This window comes from Platalea leucorodia, assembly GCF_965183815.1.
Source record: "Platalea leucorodia genome assembly, chromosome: 8".
Taxonomy (NCBI): Eukaryota; Metazoa; Chordata; class Aves; order Pelecaniformes; family Threskiornithidae; genus Platalea; species Platalea leucorodia.
Window position 1 is genome coordinate 20929357 of NC_138830.1, and position 16810 is coordinate 20946166.

Sequence of the window (16810 nt, forward strand, 5' to 3'; positions counted from 1 at the left end):
CAAACAGAATTATCTGTTGGATGCATTACCTTTAAAAACAAAATAAATTAAAAGCTTTCTTTGCTTTTAGTGTCAAATGCTAGATTCAGTTGCACTGTATGTGATCAACAGTGTCAGATGTATTTATTTCTCTTTGGGATTTAAAAGTTAGCCACATACCAAATTTTGGATGCCATTAAAAAATAAATCAAAACTCTTTAAATGTGATTAGCAGTATTTAGAGGAAATTCACTGACAAATCCAAACACACATTTCTGTTTCTTCAGTAAACAGACAGTGCTTACTGTTCCAACTTTGGAAAGGTGCCTTATGAAGGACCATTAATCTTCTTTCTGAACTGATTCTGACTCTAATCAGCTCAGAATTAGCACTTTGGTTTACGTTAGAGACCTTTGGCTGGGGCTGCACGGCTAGAAGGGGTGTCCCCTGGGTGGTGGATAGGGGATCCCTCTCTGGAGGGTGCACGGGATAAAATTGAAGAAGGTGCCGCGAACCAACGCAGCCTAAGGGAAGGCCACCCTGACAGAAAAACCACTGGCCCTCCAAGTCATGGGGGTTGGGCAGGAGGCCAACTACCTCCTCCCGGGGAAAAAAATAAAAAAGTTGCAGAAATGACGAGCATCAACTCGGAGATGGAGAAAATCAGTAATGAAGTGAGGAGGAGGAGATGGAACTGGATCGGTCACGTCTTGAGGAAAAAACCAACAGAAGACTACGCTGTGGCCCTTGGGACTCCAGAGCACGCAGCCGCAGACCGACTGAAGTGGAAGAACGATGTTCGCGCCTTGTGTGCCTCCTGGCACGGAGAGAATTCAGATTCAGATTACATTAGAGAAGGCTTCTAACAAACAAATTGTAGGTGAAGGGATATGAATGAATATTTAGAGCGGTTTTGAAAAATTCTTCTGCACACAGCATGAAGATCTCAGTTTTCTTTTTTGTTCATTTTAAGATTTTTTCATGATCTGAGAAATTCAGCATATGCCAGTAATTGAGAAGCGTAAGAAACAGAGGCGACAAAACCACTGAAAACATTCAAGTGCTTGACTTGAACCCTCACCTGACCACAGACCAGAAATTAAAGATCTTTGGGAAAAGTTAAGAAATGCTTGCACAACGTTAAGGCAGAAGGCTTATAGAGACATTGATAAATGTCTGGCTATCCAGTTAAACGTAACTGAAGTTCAAACACGAAAGCATGCATTCGTTCCCTCCCACCAGGAAACATTTTGTTAGGTTGCACTCACTTTCGTTCGGACCCTGCTGCCTTCTTCACAAGGAGCAGCTACCCACTACCTGCTGTCACTCACGCAAGTTCAAGTTCACGCTCTGGTTACTCTCTTTTTGTTTCTCAGTTCTGCTGGCTATGTGGAAGCCCAGCACAGTTCCATCATTTTGCTTTGGCCTTTTTTGAAAATAATATTTGGAAACCAAGAAGAACAGGGGAGCAGGATGCTGTCCCATGAAATGAACAGGGCAGGGTTCACACACCCACTGACTCCCCCTGCGCTGGCACAGAGGTGTAAGAGTTCTCAAAGTCCACCACGCTTGGAAGAATTTCAGAACAAAAACAGACAAAAACTTAACCACTGGGAAACCACAGACTCTGAAGTCAAGGAGGCAGCTGTTGCTTAGTCTTAATAAACTGCAGCATCGCAGTTTTAATTTTCATACATCAAGAAATGGTAAAGACCCCAACATTTAGGTGAGTTCTGCCTCAGATGCGTGCCCAGAACTCCCACTGAATCCAGAGGGATTTTTGGTGAGTGTGAAGAATATAACCACTAATACAGAGCAAGGTACCAGTCTGGCTGCCTGCATGGACTGTGTCGAGTTTTCTGCCTTGAGATTAAAGTACCTGCCAGTATATAATGGGCATTTCATATTAACTTCTACTAACACTGCTCTTGAGGACATGATTGAATACAGAGTGTTCAAAAGAGATTGAAAAAAGGGAGGGAGACCATCATGACATTTACTACAAAAGCAATTCTACCCCTTTAGGAACTCGCGACAGCATACAATAAAGAATACAACACAAGCGTCACAGTGATCTTCCATCTCTCCCAAGGAGAGAAGAGACATGCAGAGGTAAGTTCACCCTCCTCTCCCAGAAATCGGTGTACAGCAGAGATGAAAGGGATGGATAGTGCTTTCTCAGTGGCACACATCCAGTCCAGCTGAAGTGAAAGCACTTGCAAGGCCTTAGAGGAACAAGCCACGTTTCTCTTCGTTATTATTTTTTCCAATCCTGGAAAATTTTTTTGCAAAGTAAAAAGCAGCCCATGCTGTTTCACAGCCATGTCAGTGTAGCATCCCGGGTCACTGTGACCTTCAGCGCATACGGGATTTTTCACTTTCACATGGATACCAGATGTTGAGCCCTCTCTCCCTCTGATGTTCAGGGCCCTCCGGCTTTTGTACAACATGAGGGACTCAGCATCATGTGTGTTTGTAATACCCTTCGAGTTTTTGTTGTGAAACCTCCACATTTACTGTAGCTGTTGCAGCAAACATCACACTCCATTAATTTCTGCTCTCAACCCTGTTGACCTGAATCTTCACAGGATTGCAAATGCAGTTTAGATTTCATCACTGCCTTTTTCTACAGCAGTCCCCTTTCAAGCTGAAGCAACTAAGACAGCACTTAAATCAAACACACAGGTTTGATTTATTACATCTTGGCATCTGTTGACTGTACTCACTTTTAGAGCATAAAACACCCAGAACAGCTATTTGCATTCTTATTCCAAAAGCCTGCTTCACAAAACACAACACAAGGCACAAAATAGCAATCTGAGGTGTAAATAGCATCAATTGGATGAACCCCAGGTGTACAGCAAAGAGGACAGAAAGTATACAAAAGAGGCAGCAACAGCACATGCACCGTCTCTAAAGGGAAGGATTCTGCATGGCAAAGGAGGGAAAGCATGAAGCTGTGATTTCTGAGACCCGAGGCCGAACAACCAGTCTCAAACGATGAACCCATCTGCAGTTTGCCTTTGGTTCCTGTAAGGTCCGGATTTCCCCTTTAATGCCTGGATACAAGAAGTTAAGATGATTCCTAAAAAGGAGCTGAGATCTGTTCCTGTATTTCTGTGTTTCGGTATTAGTCCATGGAGCCACAGATGTGAGTATGCAGAGGATGAGTCCCTAAATGCATAATTCAGAGAATGGGTTGTACACAATGTAGGGTCATGCCAGCTTTAACAGAACAGGATTTCTTCCTTCTCAACTGATAGAAAAGCTTCATTTCTTTCAGTTAACAACACAGGCACTCGTAATCCAGCCTTGTGTGGACAACTGGTGGAGCTCAAATGATGTAATCTTCCATTACTGGTTGATGTAACAGCCCCCCACACCCTCCCATACTGCCCGCATGAAAGAAATTTCAGAAGAGCTCAGAGACACCTGGAAAAGCCCAGGGAGAAGCCCGATGGGAGAAGCCTTCCTGACATTTCCCTTATCAGCGCAGCGAGTTCGCACCCTGCAGATTACTTGCACCCCGTGGGTGCACATGGCATCAAACTGAACAGACAGAAAGCGTGCAGCCCTCTGGGATCCGCTGCCGTGTTCCCCGCGGGGTGCGCAGCCAGGCCGTCCCACGGAAAACTCTCCCTGTGCTGTGTGCTGAACAGAAAGAGGGGAGAGAGCACGCTCCAACAGCGCAACAACAAGGCTGATCAAAGGATCAAAACTAACTTCCCAAATTAATTTTTTAAAAAGTGATACCAAAGAAAAGAAACTTAGTAACACATAAATGCCTACTTTAAGCAGGGGCAGCTTACTTGCAAATGATAAATGAAAGCAGGGGGGTGTATTTTTCAAGCGCAGGCATTTATGTCTCAGTGGGGAGACATCATCCCTTCTTGAACGTATTTTGTTAAAGCAAGGACAACCATGGGTTTGATGGAATGATGCTTTTAGAACTTAGGGGAAAACAGTCTCCTCTCTTGGCTGCTCATAACATATGAATAATCAGCCCAAAGTAAACAACATGTGGTCTTGTGTGGTCTTTTTGCTCTTCATGCGAGGCTGGTATTTCACTCGAATCTAGGAAGCGACAGGAAGTGGGGAATTCTGCGCAGATACAGGAGATCCGGTGCTTTCCTAACAAGCTCTGGAAATGCAGCGTGTTCGGGGAAGAAATATTGCTGTTCCAGATGGGAAATACAAAAAAAAAAAAAAAATACATCTGGACACATAGGATGAATTAATACTCCTTCAAGTCACATAACTAAAGAATTTTGATGTAGACATATTCACAAAATTTGCCCGACTCTCTCACGAGCATTTGAATGTTCATGCGTCAATGGACTACTAATCAATTCTTAGACTGAAGTGTTAAAGGAGTTCCTGAAAGCAACGCAACTGCTGTATTATTTGTAAATACAGGTCATGGTGTGCGGCGGTTGCTCACAATCATCCACTTAGGGAAGAGAAGTAGTGCTCCGGCAGATGAAAGGGCTCAGCACAGCAGGGTCTGTGTTCCCCTTGCTGTTGCACTGCAGGCAAGGACCCTGAAGAACAATGACTGTTTAACACACTGCTACCCATTTTCAGATGAACGCAGCGGGTGGCAAGTTTGTGTTGGTTGTCTTAACCATCACTTGCTCACTCGACCCCGGCGCACCCTGCCTACACCTGCCATGGCAGGGGACGCACACAAACGATTTGCTCAGCCTGTTTTCCAACTGCCTGCTCCCTTTCCCTGCCACGCTTCTCTTCCATGTGATCCAGACACATCCCCATCCCTCTGACTCTTCCTCCGCATGGTCTTGACCTCCACCCCGCCAAGCCGTTTGAGTCCAGCTCAGCCAAAATCCAGGAGAGCTTTGCTACCTCCACATAATTTTGCTGGCTCCCTCTGCCCCACGGGCTCAGCTCCATGCTCTGTGTATCACACAGGCAAGAGGACACAGGCTACTCTCATATAGACTTTCAACGGTGAACTGAAAACGCAAACTGGAAGCTGTTGCTTGAAAGCTGGAACTCCTGTAGTCCTTACCTACATTTCAGCGTTTACCTCCTCCTGAGGTAAAGCTCCTGCCATCTTCTCCAACCGTGACTCTTACTCCTCTCCTTTGATTTCTCCTATGTTATCTCATTTTCACCAACGATGTCCTTCACAAACCAGGTTGCCACAGCATCCCCTTCAAATGCCTCTAAAATCCACCTGCTTGGATATAGGGGTGGGGGGAACGGAGATAGGAAAGAGATTTCAAGGAAAGTCTAAAAGACAATGAAAAATACCCACATGCACATGTTACTCAGCACCACACATCCATATTACTTGTCCATGTCCCCTATAGCTTTTTTCTGACATTTCTGTTTATAAACATACTTACCATGTCATATCAAACCACATTGCTGTGTTTTTGCTGGGGCAGGACTGTGTCTTTAGCGAGATATCTCGCATTTTTCTGAGCCCTGAAATAGCAATCACACCCCATACATTTGTGAAGCACGCTCAGCTGGGACAGCTCTGCAAAGCTCCGAGTGGTTTCCCAATATCTCCCTCCAAGAAAAAGCTGCCAGAAACAGTTCCTTCCTTCTCCCAAAAGATAAACTCTCTTTGCCGCATCTCCCTGGGGGTGCAGCTCCCTTGCCCCCCGCCGCCGGAGGCGCTGGGGCTGGTGCGACGCGCGTTCCAGGAATGCTTCCAGCCAGCGCGCCCTGTGCTTCTAACTCCCCTCCTTTTCCTAAACGTTCAGCCATGGTTTAGCCAGACTTAAGGGGTTGGTTTTTTGTTTTGGTTTGTTTTTTTTTAAATAGTTGCTCATTCCTGAGCAGAGACGAGTGCATCTATTCTGGAAGGTTCCCTGCCCAAGTCCTCGTTGCCTGGTATATCTTACTTGGATTAGAGCCCAGACCTAGAAAATGTTCATCCGAAATCACTTGTGTTTGCAAATAACATATTAAAATGAAAAACTGCATGAAGATTTAATTTCTGTGGGTATAATAATCTCCGCATTAGGATTAGCTCGCAGCATAAGCAAAACAAAAAACCAAAACCCCAAAAACAGTTATCTGGGATTAAGGAGTCTTGACGATTAAGCTTCATGATTTGCTGCTGAACCAACCAACACGTCTAAAATACGTCATTATTTTTTTCCTAAACCCAAGAACTAACGAGATAAACCAAAACAAATTCCCATCAATGTTTTGGTCTATTATAAAGCTTTTTTTTAAATATCAAGCTGACTCTGAAGACTACAGCAGAAGATAACTAAAGAGTAGGCAGCACAAAATCACCATGAAACTGGGTGATGAGCTGTGCCAGGCTGCAAGTTTGAGGCAGTGAGGGCAGAACCACCTTGTTCTGGTCTCCTGTGTGATGTGGGAGCGAATAAAACAAAATTAATCTCTGCCAGTTATGAGAAGGATAAAAAGCGGCTGCAAAATCATTCAGAACAGGGCATAGATCGGAAACCCCTGAGGATGCTACACCACTTTTTTTGAATCACGGTTTCTAGAAGTTCTGCAGGAGTCAGGCTTTTGTTGTTGCTGTCCGTTGAACTTGAAGAGCACGCTACTCAGTCAGGAGCTCAGTCGCTAGAGAAGCGGCGGATTTAATGGTCAGTGCAGAGGCCGATTACCTCCGGCACTGGCGGGGCCCTGCCCTGCCCCTGCTGCAGCCCGCGCCAGCTCCCGCGGCTCTCTCTGGAGGCAGGGCCGGGCTGAGGGCCCTTACTGGATCCTGAAAGCTCCTGGAAGGAAGCCGACAGTCCCTGTGCTCTCTCACAGACTCCCACTACGCTTGATTTCAAGGAAAGAAAATATCTGTTCTGTTAGAGCCAGTCAACAGTTAGGCTCGGCCTGTGAACTGCTCGTTTCTGTTAGACACAGCAAATCCTCACAGGGGTCGTTTCTCACTGAAGTTGCTGGTTTTGTTTGTTTTTCTAGAAGGTGAATCACATTCTGCCCTTTGGCTTAATATCTAAATCCTTTTCTAGATAAGATTCCCACTAACTCAGCTCTGGAAGTTGCCAGCCTCATAACCTCGTATCCTATCGACGTCAATAGTAATGAGGGGTGGTCACCTCTTCATAGTGCCCCAAAACACCATATTTGCGTTACTACAAATCTGTCTCCTTTGCAGATGTCGCTGTAGCACCTCCAGGTCTCACAGTTTAGCGTTTGCCGGTCTCCGGTACAACCCTGCCATCACCTCCCTCTCAAACACAACGCATCCGGACCCACTCTTTGGTACCCAGCAAACCACAACAGCCTTCAATGCTTTGTACAGAGGAAAGTTGTAAAAGGTCCTATGGCATCATTGGAAAGCTCAGTGGGGGGAAGCCTAGGTCATCACCAAAATACTGAGTTCTCCTTTTAGGTTTTTTGGTGTTTGTTTTTTTTTTCCCCTTCCCCCTCATGACTGGTTTCAGGATCTGATAAATCTCAAAAAGGAATAAAAGATCCAGACATTGATTGAGGTATCCAGTGCTCAGACACTTCAAATAAATTGCCCAGCTCCTCTCTGTAATTTAGCTCAGGAAAGCAGCCAATTTCCTAAATTAAAGATTTTAGAAGTCTTATGAGTAAAGTGAGCCTAGGCTTTGCCCCCTGATTTATTAGCAGTTTCATTTCATTTCTCTTGTTTTCCTCAACCCTTCATTTCAGAACCAGTCAAGTTGCAACCAAGTGAGTTCATTATCACATGGAAAAACCCATGCGCTAGACTAGTGGCATAGACTGCACTAGCACCCTTAAAAATAATAACTACAGCAGGAGTGAGCTGCCACATCCCTAATGTGGGCCAGCTCGGACTTCCCTGGCACCCCACATTGCCATGGCTACCAGGAGATGCTCAGAAACCAATGCTGCCAGGGAGATGAGATATTGCCATGACACCAAGGCAAGCGGGAGGCTACGCTGGGCAGGTTACACACTCCGAATACTGGATGTCATCAGTTTAATTAGTAAAGGAATATAATGTAGCCACTTAAGAGGCAGGTAATGCAGAACTTCAGTAGCGTTTCTGTTGAATTAAACTTAGGTTTTAATCTCGCTTTAAAAACAAATGGCAAAAATGCAAGATCTTAACAAAACACATTATAGACAAAATATATTGGATTTCTATTGTTAGAACAATAAATTAGAAGCAATTAATATGCACTAAACATAAGTAAAACCCAAATGAGGATCCCTTACATCTATATTAACTATATATTACTGCCTTTCTAAAGATGTAAAGGCTTCCCAGGAGTCAATTACAGTGCAAGAGAAACCAAGCAAGAAGCAAACCCCTCTGTACCAGGATTTTTAATACTAGAAACTTGTCTGTGACTGGGGGCGTACAGGACTCAGCCCGTGTGATCCACAAGCACCCTTAAGCAGGACCCATGTTATCAACTCCCTCCGTTTTACTAGGTGCCCTGCGGTACTGGGATACTCATCTCATGCTATTCAGTTGTTGCCAAGACACCGTTCACACTTCTGATTCCCCATTAGCATCAGCTAATAATCTTCTGCTGGCTGGTTTTCAAAGAGTTCCAGAAGGATTCAAGGCTGCTATGAGAAAAGAACAAGGCAAGAGAGAAAAGCTGCTTGTTCTTGCACACAAAAGAAGTATAGCCCATAGCTTTTGCATGCCTCAGATAACCAGGAAACCAGAAAATAAAACCCCAAATCTGTTACTTTCTTAAGTCTAATCATTCAGAGATCTGAGTTGTGATTTTTGAATAATAACTTGCTTGGAGTTAGCAAGAGCAGTAAAACTTTTTAAAAAAGCAGACATGACCACAAGTTCCCCTGTTTCCACCCTCTTCTCCCTCAAGTGTTAAGCAAGCTTTCTCTCTGCTTACACCCACAGCTGGGCCCCTCCTGCTTCCCTGGAAGCCCACAACACAGCCCTTACATTTCCCAGCCGCTTTCCCATGTTGTTCAAAACATAGATGATTTAAGCAGAGGTTCAGACAAGGGCGCAGAAATTGCTGACCTTGGGCAAAGCTTCGGGGAGCCGCATCCCAGTGCCAGGGCTGGGGGAAGCCCTGCTGCAGAGGCCAGCCGGTGCCGCTGCCGTGCGCAGATGGCGGAGTTGGCATGTACAAGGTCAGAGATGCTGAAAAATCCCAGCCAGCCTGATCTCATCCCATTATCTTGCTTTGCCTGAAAGAGAGTCGCTGTTGTCTTTGACCCTGCTCTCCTTCGAGGATGCAATCAAAGCACTTCTGAAAGGCTACTGCATCTGCAACAGTAAATCCACAGTGGGGAAATCAGTCCCATAGATCTCAGAGCCTGAGCAAAAGCTAAACGCATTTAGTAATCACGATGTTTATAGGGCTGTATATTCTAGGCTTTGCATTGGTGTAACACTCGATACGTGTGTTTACCACTCAGCAAGGAAGGTAATGGTGGCAGAGAGAGATTAACAGCAAGGCTAGCAGGAAGCCAAAGATGCAATAAATGTCCAACTGCCCAACCTCTACTGTAGCAACAAGACTATCCTTACCTTCAGGTAGAGATTTGTTTCAGATCTTCTTTCAGCTTAACTTGATATTAGCCTTCAAAACAGTTTAAAAAAAAATCCTTACCTCTGTGAAAACAATTGCAGACAAATGAAAGAGGTATGAGAACCCCAAGCCAAGACATTTTGTTCTGAAGTTGGCGTGAAGATACCTGGGTTTGAGAAGTGGAGATTTCTGATTTGCGCCCTTCGTTCTGTCGCTGGGCAAGTCACTCGCTCCAGGACTGAGAGGCAGAGCGCGACTTGGCCACGGCCCGGGAGGGAGATGGCCTCCAGGGAGGTCAGGAGTTCCTTTCTACAGCAGGAAAACTACAAAGGACGGATTAAAAAGAGAGAAAGATTTTTTTACTTTGTTTTGCTATTGTGAAGACATTGAAAATATTTTCAAAATAAATAAAGTAGGACTGGGGAGATAATTCTTTACAGTACTTAGAGGTATCGCTTTTTTCTAGATCCAAAGTGCAAGGGAATCGGGTCAGACCCACGGGTCTTTGCTCTTCTATGAGCTTCTCAAATTCACAGGAAAATGAGTGTCACTGCTGTTCGCCAAGTCATTTGTTGCACACAAGTGTGATTATAACTGAGTCATTGACAAATTACAAACATTTGCCACAATGTATTAGTCCTGTAAAGTTTGGCTTTTTTCTCTAGTGGCTGAAAAGAAAATAACAGAGTCAGCTCTGGCACAAAAATCTACCCTTCAAACACTAGTGAATGGGATGAGACTTAGGCCTTTGTGGGGTTTTCTTATTTGTCCTGAGAAAGCAGGTCTACGGCTCTGCAAAGGCAGGCGCCGAGGACCATGATCCCTTTGCCGGTCGGGCTGCGGGCACTGACTGGGTGCAGCTTCGCACCGGCGATGCAGCACGCAAATTTGGCTGGAGAGAGAACGGAGCTGCCTGCATCCATCCGCGCAGCCAGCGGAGTTTGCTTTACGTCTCTCTGCTCACCTAAGGCAAGGATTAGGCTTTACAGATGGGGCTGCAGCAGGATAAAGCATCCTTCCTCTGCAGGAAAGTCACTCATTCGGCTGCTCTCCCAAGCAGACCCACGTAAGCGGGACCTGCCAGGTCTAAATGAGAAGATCCATGCTGGTCGTGCTCGAGTCTCCCCTTTCTTATGACAGGCTCCCAGTGCTGGGACAGCCTCACCGCCTGCTTCCACCAGCGGCGGAGAGAGAATCACACTCCGCGGATGCAAATCTCCTTTCTCCCTTGATACATTCTGCTTGCTTTGATGGCAATTCTTAAAGCTGATTTTTCTAGAAGCGATTAAGTTGTTTCCTGCGTAGTTAGCAGCCATCTCTCTGTGAGACTCAGAATCATCCAGAACTTGTCAAGATATTTTATTGGTTTTGGATGTTGATGTACATTTAGTATTTAGATACATTCCTCCACTCCCAAGAGCACACTTAGTGGGACTGCGGGAAGATGGCGGGTTTGAAGGGGTTAGGCACTTGGGAGTGTTTTTTAGGCCTGGGGATCATCAGCTCACCAGCCTTGCCCACCCTTTCCCTTCCCCATCACGGTTATGATTCATCCTCCCACATGGATTCTCCTGCACTCTCGGGCATCGCTGGTTAGAAATAACTCCACATCCCAATTTATACAACCCCAGTAGCCAGTTCCTTGAGCACTCGCTGTGGCCAACGCAAGCGTTTGCCTTTGCCCCCAGGCAAACGTGCCCTTCTCAAAGCCCGTGCCACCCAGGCTCCCTTCCTCCGGCAGAAGTCTCACCTGCAGAAGTGCTGGTTATGCTCCACACCCAGGTCTGCCCGGAGGTGCCCCGGGGATGACCGCCGAGTCCTGAGGGCTCTGTCTCATGGGCAACTTGCAACTACTGGAGTACTTAGTTTACAGGCGTTTTAAGCTACAGTTGAATACAAAGACAGCTTATTCTTATTTATGTATGCATAAGCCCCCCTCAACCTTGAAACACAGAGTAAGTTGTTTAGGATGCTAAACTGTGTGTGTGTGTCGACATATTAATAAATAAATAGGTAATTTACAAAGATCCTACCCCAAAGTGGCATTAGCAAAGAAACTGAGATCTTACCCAGAAGAAAAGCAAATATTGTTTGAATAGGGCAACAACGAAAGTCGGAATCTTTGTGCTCAGCAGCAGGGCTCCACAGAGGCGGGTGGGACGCGGCAGGGCTCCTGCCCGCAAGGGTCCGGGGGGTGGCAGGGCCTGCAGCAGGGCTGCGGCTGCGGCACAGGCTGGGGCCAGGGCACGGACCCTGCTCTGCCGCGCAGCCGCCACGCTCCCCGGGACGGCCCCGCAGCCGGGCAGCACTGCGAGGTGAAGGCAGGACAGACACCATCCTCAGCTGTAAAACAAACCAGAACAAACAAAGTGGGAGATAAACACTGAGCGTTATGCTATGCGTGGGAGCGGGGCGAAGCCAGTCACTGCTTTCCAGGCGCCGCAGCGAGCGGCTCCCCGGGGCTGCCAGCCCCCAGCACGGGGACACTGCTACAGCCCACTGCACGCACACCTCCACTCACACAGCCGAGGCTAAAATCAAGACAAAGCTGTGAAGAAAGCAGCCTGAAAATTACTTCCCAAGTAACATTTTAATATCACTTAAATTGTACTTAAATAGTATAAATATCTATTGCCATCCTTCATACCTATTGTCAGCCATGAGGGTATGAACATACTCAGATTGTGCCCCAAGATATTCATTTAAGATCATCACACGGACCAGCAGAGAAAAATCAGTAGAGATTTTTGCTTTGAAACTACCAACACTTCAGTTTATTAGCTTGGGAAATAAAATAATAATAATTTAAAAAAAAAAAAAAAAAATCAAGTTAATTATCCCAACCTCAGATGGGCTGAGTCATTGATTCCCTCCGGTGCCACAGGATCATCCACTCCCGGAGGAGCTGCAGCGACAAGGGGCTCCGTGACACTTATTTGCTGATCTCTCCAGCATCACACGCTGGTTGGGGACCCTGACGAGTAAGGCTCCAGCCCACACCTCCTGCAGTGATGCCCCATCATGTCACCAAAGTCCCAGAGACAGTTTGAGGTATCAGCTCCAGAATAAAACGGGCCAGCAGATGAAGAAAGGGGGTAATGAAGAGAATTAAAGTTTCGCTATACTTATGAAAAAACATTGCCAAGAGTTCTGTCTACTCGGTTAACACAAAGTCTTTTGCTGCAGTCCACACATCCTTCCTAATTTCAAAAGATTTATAAATTATGGGTAAGATACTAGATGTGGAGATGCTACAAGTGTTTGAGATGTATCAATCTTTAAAGCTATTTGTCTCCAAAAACTATGCGAAAGGTCTTGGCAACAAAATAAAAAAATCTTAGTAAGAAAAAAATAGGTCAACCAAGATACTAATGGGTTTCTTAAGTGGAGCTGGGATGAAAACCAAAGCTGGACTATTTAACAGTGGAAGCTGGGTATAATTTTCTGAGGCCTCTGCTAAAGGTTACCACACCAGTGTCCTTCACTGTATAAAGTCACTGTTTATGAGTCAGGAGCCCTTAATCCAAAGGCTCCTGATGTCAGGAGGAAAAGCTCCCTTTGCCTTGCTGGGCTTTGGCGCAAGTCCTGACTCAGCAGCTGGCTGCACGTGGTGACACAGACCGCGGCGCTTTGGATGGGAAAGCACGCCACGGCTCCGCTCTCCCTGCCAGAAAGCCGGCGTCACCACACGCAGCTGCTCTCGGCGGCGATGGAGGGCAAACGCATGGGCAGACTCCTTGAAAAGAGAGGATCGGGAGTCCATCCACTGCCAGCGTTCCCCGTGACGTTGCCAACAACGGCTGGCTCCGGTCGACCTGGAAGGCAAGGGGAATACCATAGGAAACCTGGAGGTACAGCCAGATGCAAAGAGAAAAATAAGAGCATGGAAGAGAAACAACCAAACACTTTTAAAAATAAGTCTTAATTAAACAAACATTGAAAGAGGCAGGGGAATACACTGTAGTCTCAGCCCAAAGTGGGAAAGGAAACGTCAAATGGTGTCAGCCTGTGGTCTCAAATAGACTTTCTAAGGCTTTGCTGCACTGAATCAGCACAGGAATCTGCAAATTGCAGTGGGCTAGAAATTTCTAGCACAATAAAGCTGTTCTAAGTACTACTGGAGCTTTCTTGAAAAAGTAAATAAACACAGACAGACAGATGGAAATTATTATAATCCGAATGCTTGAGATTGTTGGAGTGCAGCTTTCAATTATCCCAGATTGGCCTGGGCCATAAAACACCATCCAAACAGCTAAAGCTACAAAAGGGGGAAAAAAATTCCCTCCTGCCATGAGCAAGTGGGAGGCTCCTGGGCTCTCAAGTGCCAGCGGGGCCTCTGGCCCACAGCTGGTACCAGCAGCAAGACCCACCAGGCATGCAGGTGGGGCTTCTGCACGGGCACCGATGCCGGCACCCACGGGCTGCAGAGGAGCGCTCCGTGCCGTGAGTCCGTGTGGCGCAGCCCGGGACCCCCGGCACCCCCCGCCTCACAGGAGGGCCGAGACCACGGAGTGGGACGCTCATGGGGGTGAGCCAAACTCGGGCGGCTGCGCCGGGTACCGCAGGAGAACTTCTGGCAAATGCCCCCTGGCTGGGGGCAGCCCAAAGCCCATCTCCTCCCGCTGCCTGCTGGTCACCCCTGGAGCAGGACCGAGAAGTTCTCTACCTACATTTTCTTCAGCTGCATCAAATAGGGAATTCTTACTTAAAAAAATAAAAATTAAAAATAAACAGCTAATAATAAAAGTTAAAAAAAAAAAAAAAAAAAAACACCATGAAACTTCTTCCCATATGCACGAAAAAAAACCCCTGCATTGCAGATTTCTCACCCAAACCAGTTACCTCCAGGGTGCCCATCGCTGTTGCTGCGGTCGCTAATGACACCAGTTCCAGAAGCCACCTGAGACACGAGCAGTTTTGCGTGGCATTTCCACAAAGTCACAGCTGTTGTCAGGTGGCAAGTGACTCTTAAAAACAGAGAAAATTGGACACATGCCTGACAGCTAAGGGCTTGCTGGTGATCAGTGTTGGGGCGGGGTTTTTTGTTTCATGATAAAAACCCGTAGGCAGCACCAAATGACCACAGCTCTTCTGCTCCGGGACCTCAGCCCCCCAGGAGCCGGCCAGTGCCACCAGCCCCGCAGCTCCCCGCGGCCGGAGCTTTGGGGAGCCCTGCGGTGTCCATGAGCCCCCCGCGAAGCTCGGCCGGGCTCAGCATCCCCCCGGGGCATCCCCGCGCTGCTGCGGGCAGCCCTGCCCCAGGCCGCGGCCCAGCCGCCGCACAAGTCCCTGGGCCGGGGCAGGGGCGCAGCGGGGGTCCCAAAGCCCATGCCCGGCAGGCGGGATTAGACAGATTTCCCTACTATTCCAAGTATCTCAGCTTCTTCTTCCCTAAGGAAAAGAGAGTTGATGTAAAATACCTTTTTTCTTGCACTTGGCCAACCCTTCCTAGAGTTCTGTCAGGGTGGGTAATTTCCAAGCTGCTTAAGACTGGATAACTGTATCTTCTGCTCACTCTCCACTTTCTTTAAAAAAAAAAAAAAAAAAAAAAAAGAAAAAAAATCTGTAGCTGATCTAATTATAAATATTGAAAGGTTTATTTAGGCATATTTTCCATTGTGGAAAACACAGGGAAGCTCTGAAGGATTGCAGCGGGGTGGGTGGGGGTGTGTGTGTGTGTGTGTGTGTCTGGTTTACCACCACATCCTGGCTCCTTATTACAACTCAGTAATTTCACATTTTTTGCCTACCTGACATTTTCCACTTTGCCCACACCGCTCCTGGGCGAGAGCCCGTCGCGTTGTAGCCATTTCAATGAACTGCACCGCCCGTGGCGGCGGGCCCGGCGGTTCAGAGCACGGCAGCTGCCCCGGGCACCGCTTCCCGCCAGAGGAAGGCAAGCAGATCCTCACGGGGAGCGGCCCGGCCGCTCACAGCGGGACGCCCCAGCCCTCCTCGCTGCCCGCCGCCGTGCGGGAGGCGACGGGGCTTTCCCCCAGCGCCCGGCGCGGCCCCGCTCCGCGCAGCCCCGGCCCCCCCGGCTGCCGCCCGCCGCCGCCGAGCGCCCCGGCCCGGCGGGGGAGCGGCGGCGGCGGAGCGCGGGGCAGGGCGGGCCGAGGGCGCCCGGCCCGGCCGGGCAGGAGGAGGCAAAGACCTGCGGCAGCGCTGGGAGCAGGGACGGTCTCTAGGGAAGGGCGGGGGGGGGGGAAGTACAGGGCAGGAGAAGGCCATGAGCCGGCAAAGCCGGCGGGGCCCCGGCTGCACCATCCCCGTGCGCCCCGGCAGCGAACAGCTCCTGAGCGGTTCTGGAGGTGGTTAACCGAGTGTTTACCGTTGTATGGAAGGGCAATGGGCAAGCGCAGTGGCTTATCCAACCTGTGAAGGCTGCTGCTGCTGCTGCCGCCAGCAGAGGAGAGGGGCAAGCGGTGCCCCAGGCAGCACAAGGGGTACCAGGGAAGGGGGCGGCTTCTTGCACCAGGAGCGCGCCTTCTGGCCAGCTAAACCCTAAGACATCTCATTCATTCCCTTGTTTAATTTAACTATGGAATATTTAGACTAATGCAAAAAGAAAGGTGCCAGGATAATTTTTTTTTTTTTTTTTTTTTTTTTTAAAATCAGGCTTTCCATTTCCCAGTGCCCCGGGGGCTGCTGCAGCCCAGCAGCACTGGCCATTCCCGGCTCCCCCAAGCAGAGGCTGGGGACACTGCGCCTTTGCTTCCACTGCAGGCACTTCTCAAGCGGGGTCCTTTCTCTCCACCGAAATGAGCGGCGGGCCCACCCTTCCACAAGGGCCAGCAAAGGCAGGCCGGGGTACCCACCTGCACGCCGCCCGGAGCACGGTCTGCTCCAGGCCCCGGCCACAGGCTCACCGTGCCAGGAGTTTAGCAAAACTTACCCAGAAATCTTGGCCAGTCAAGATTTAGAGCATCATGCGTCCTTTGCAACCAACCCAGTGTATCTACATCTAAAATAATCCAAGTTTTGTAAAATTATTAACAAGGATAAAACATCAGTTATGGAAGAGACCATGCCAGAAAGATCCAGTCAGTGTGTGGTATAATGAAAAGTTACTGGCAGAAAATAAAGCTGATAGAAGTAAATGGAAAAATTATTTAAAAGCAAGCATCCCTTCGTACCACTGGGAAAAATTCTGGAGAGATTCCCGCATCTCGTTTATTTATGAAAACATTAGGAAAATTACTGCAAAACACATTATCAATGGCCCATCAATGAATATAAACAGAAGGAAATACAAAATCAGCAGATACTGGTACTGGGGAGCATGTAAGGGCACAGAAACTTTTCTGCATGCTCAGTGGAAACACCATAATTGCAACTGGAAGGACAACTAC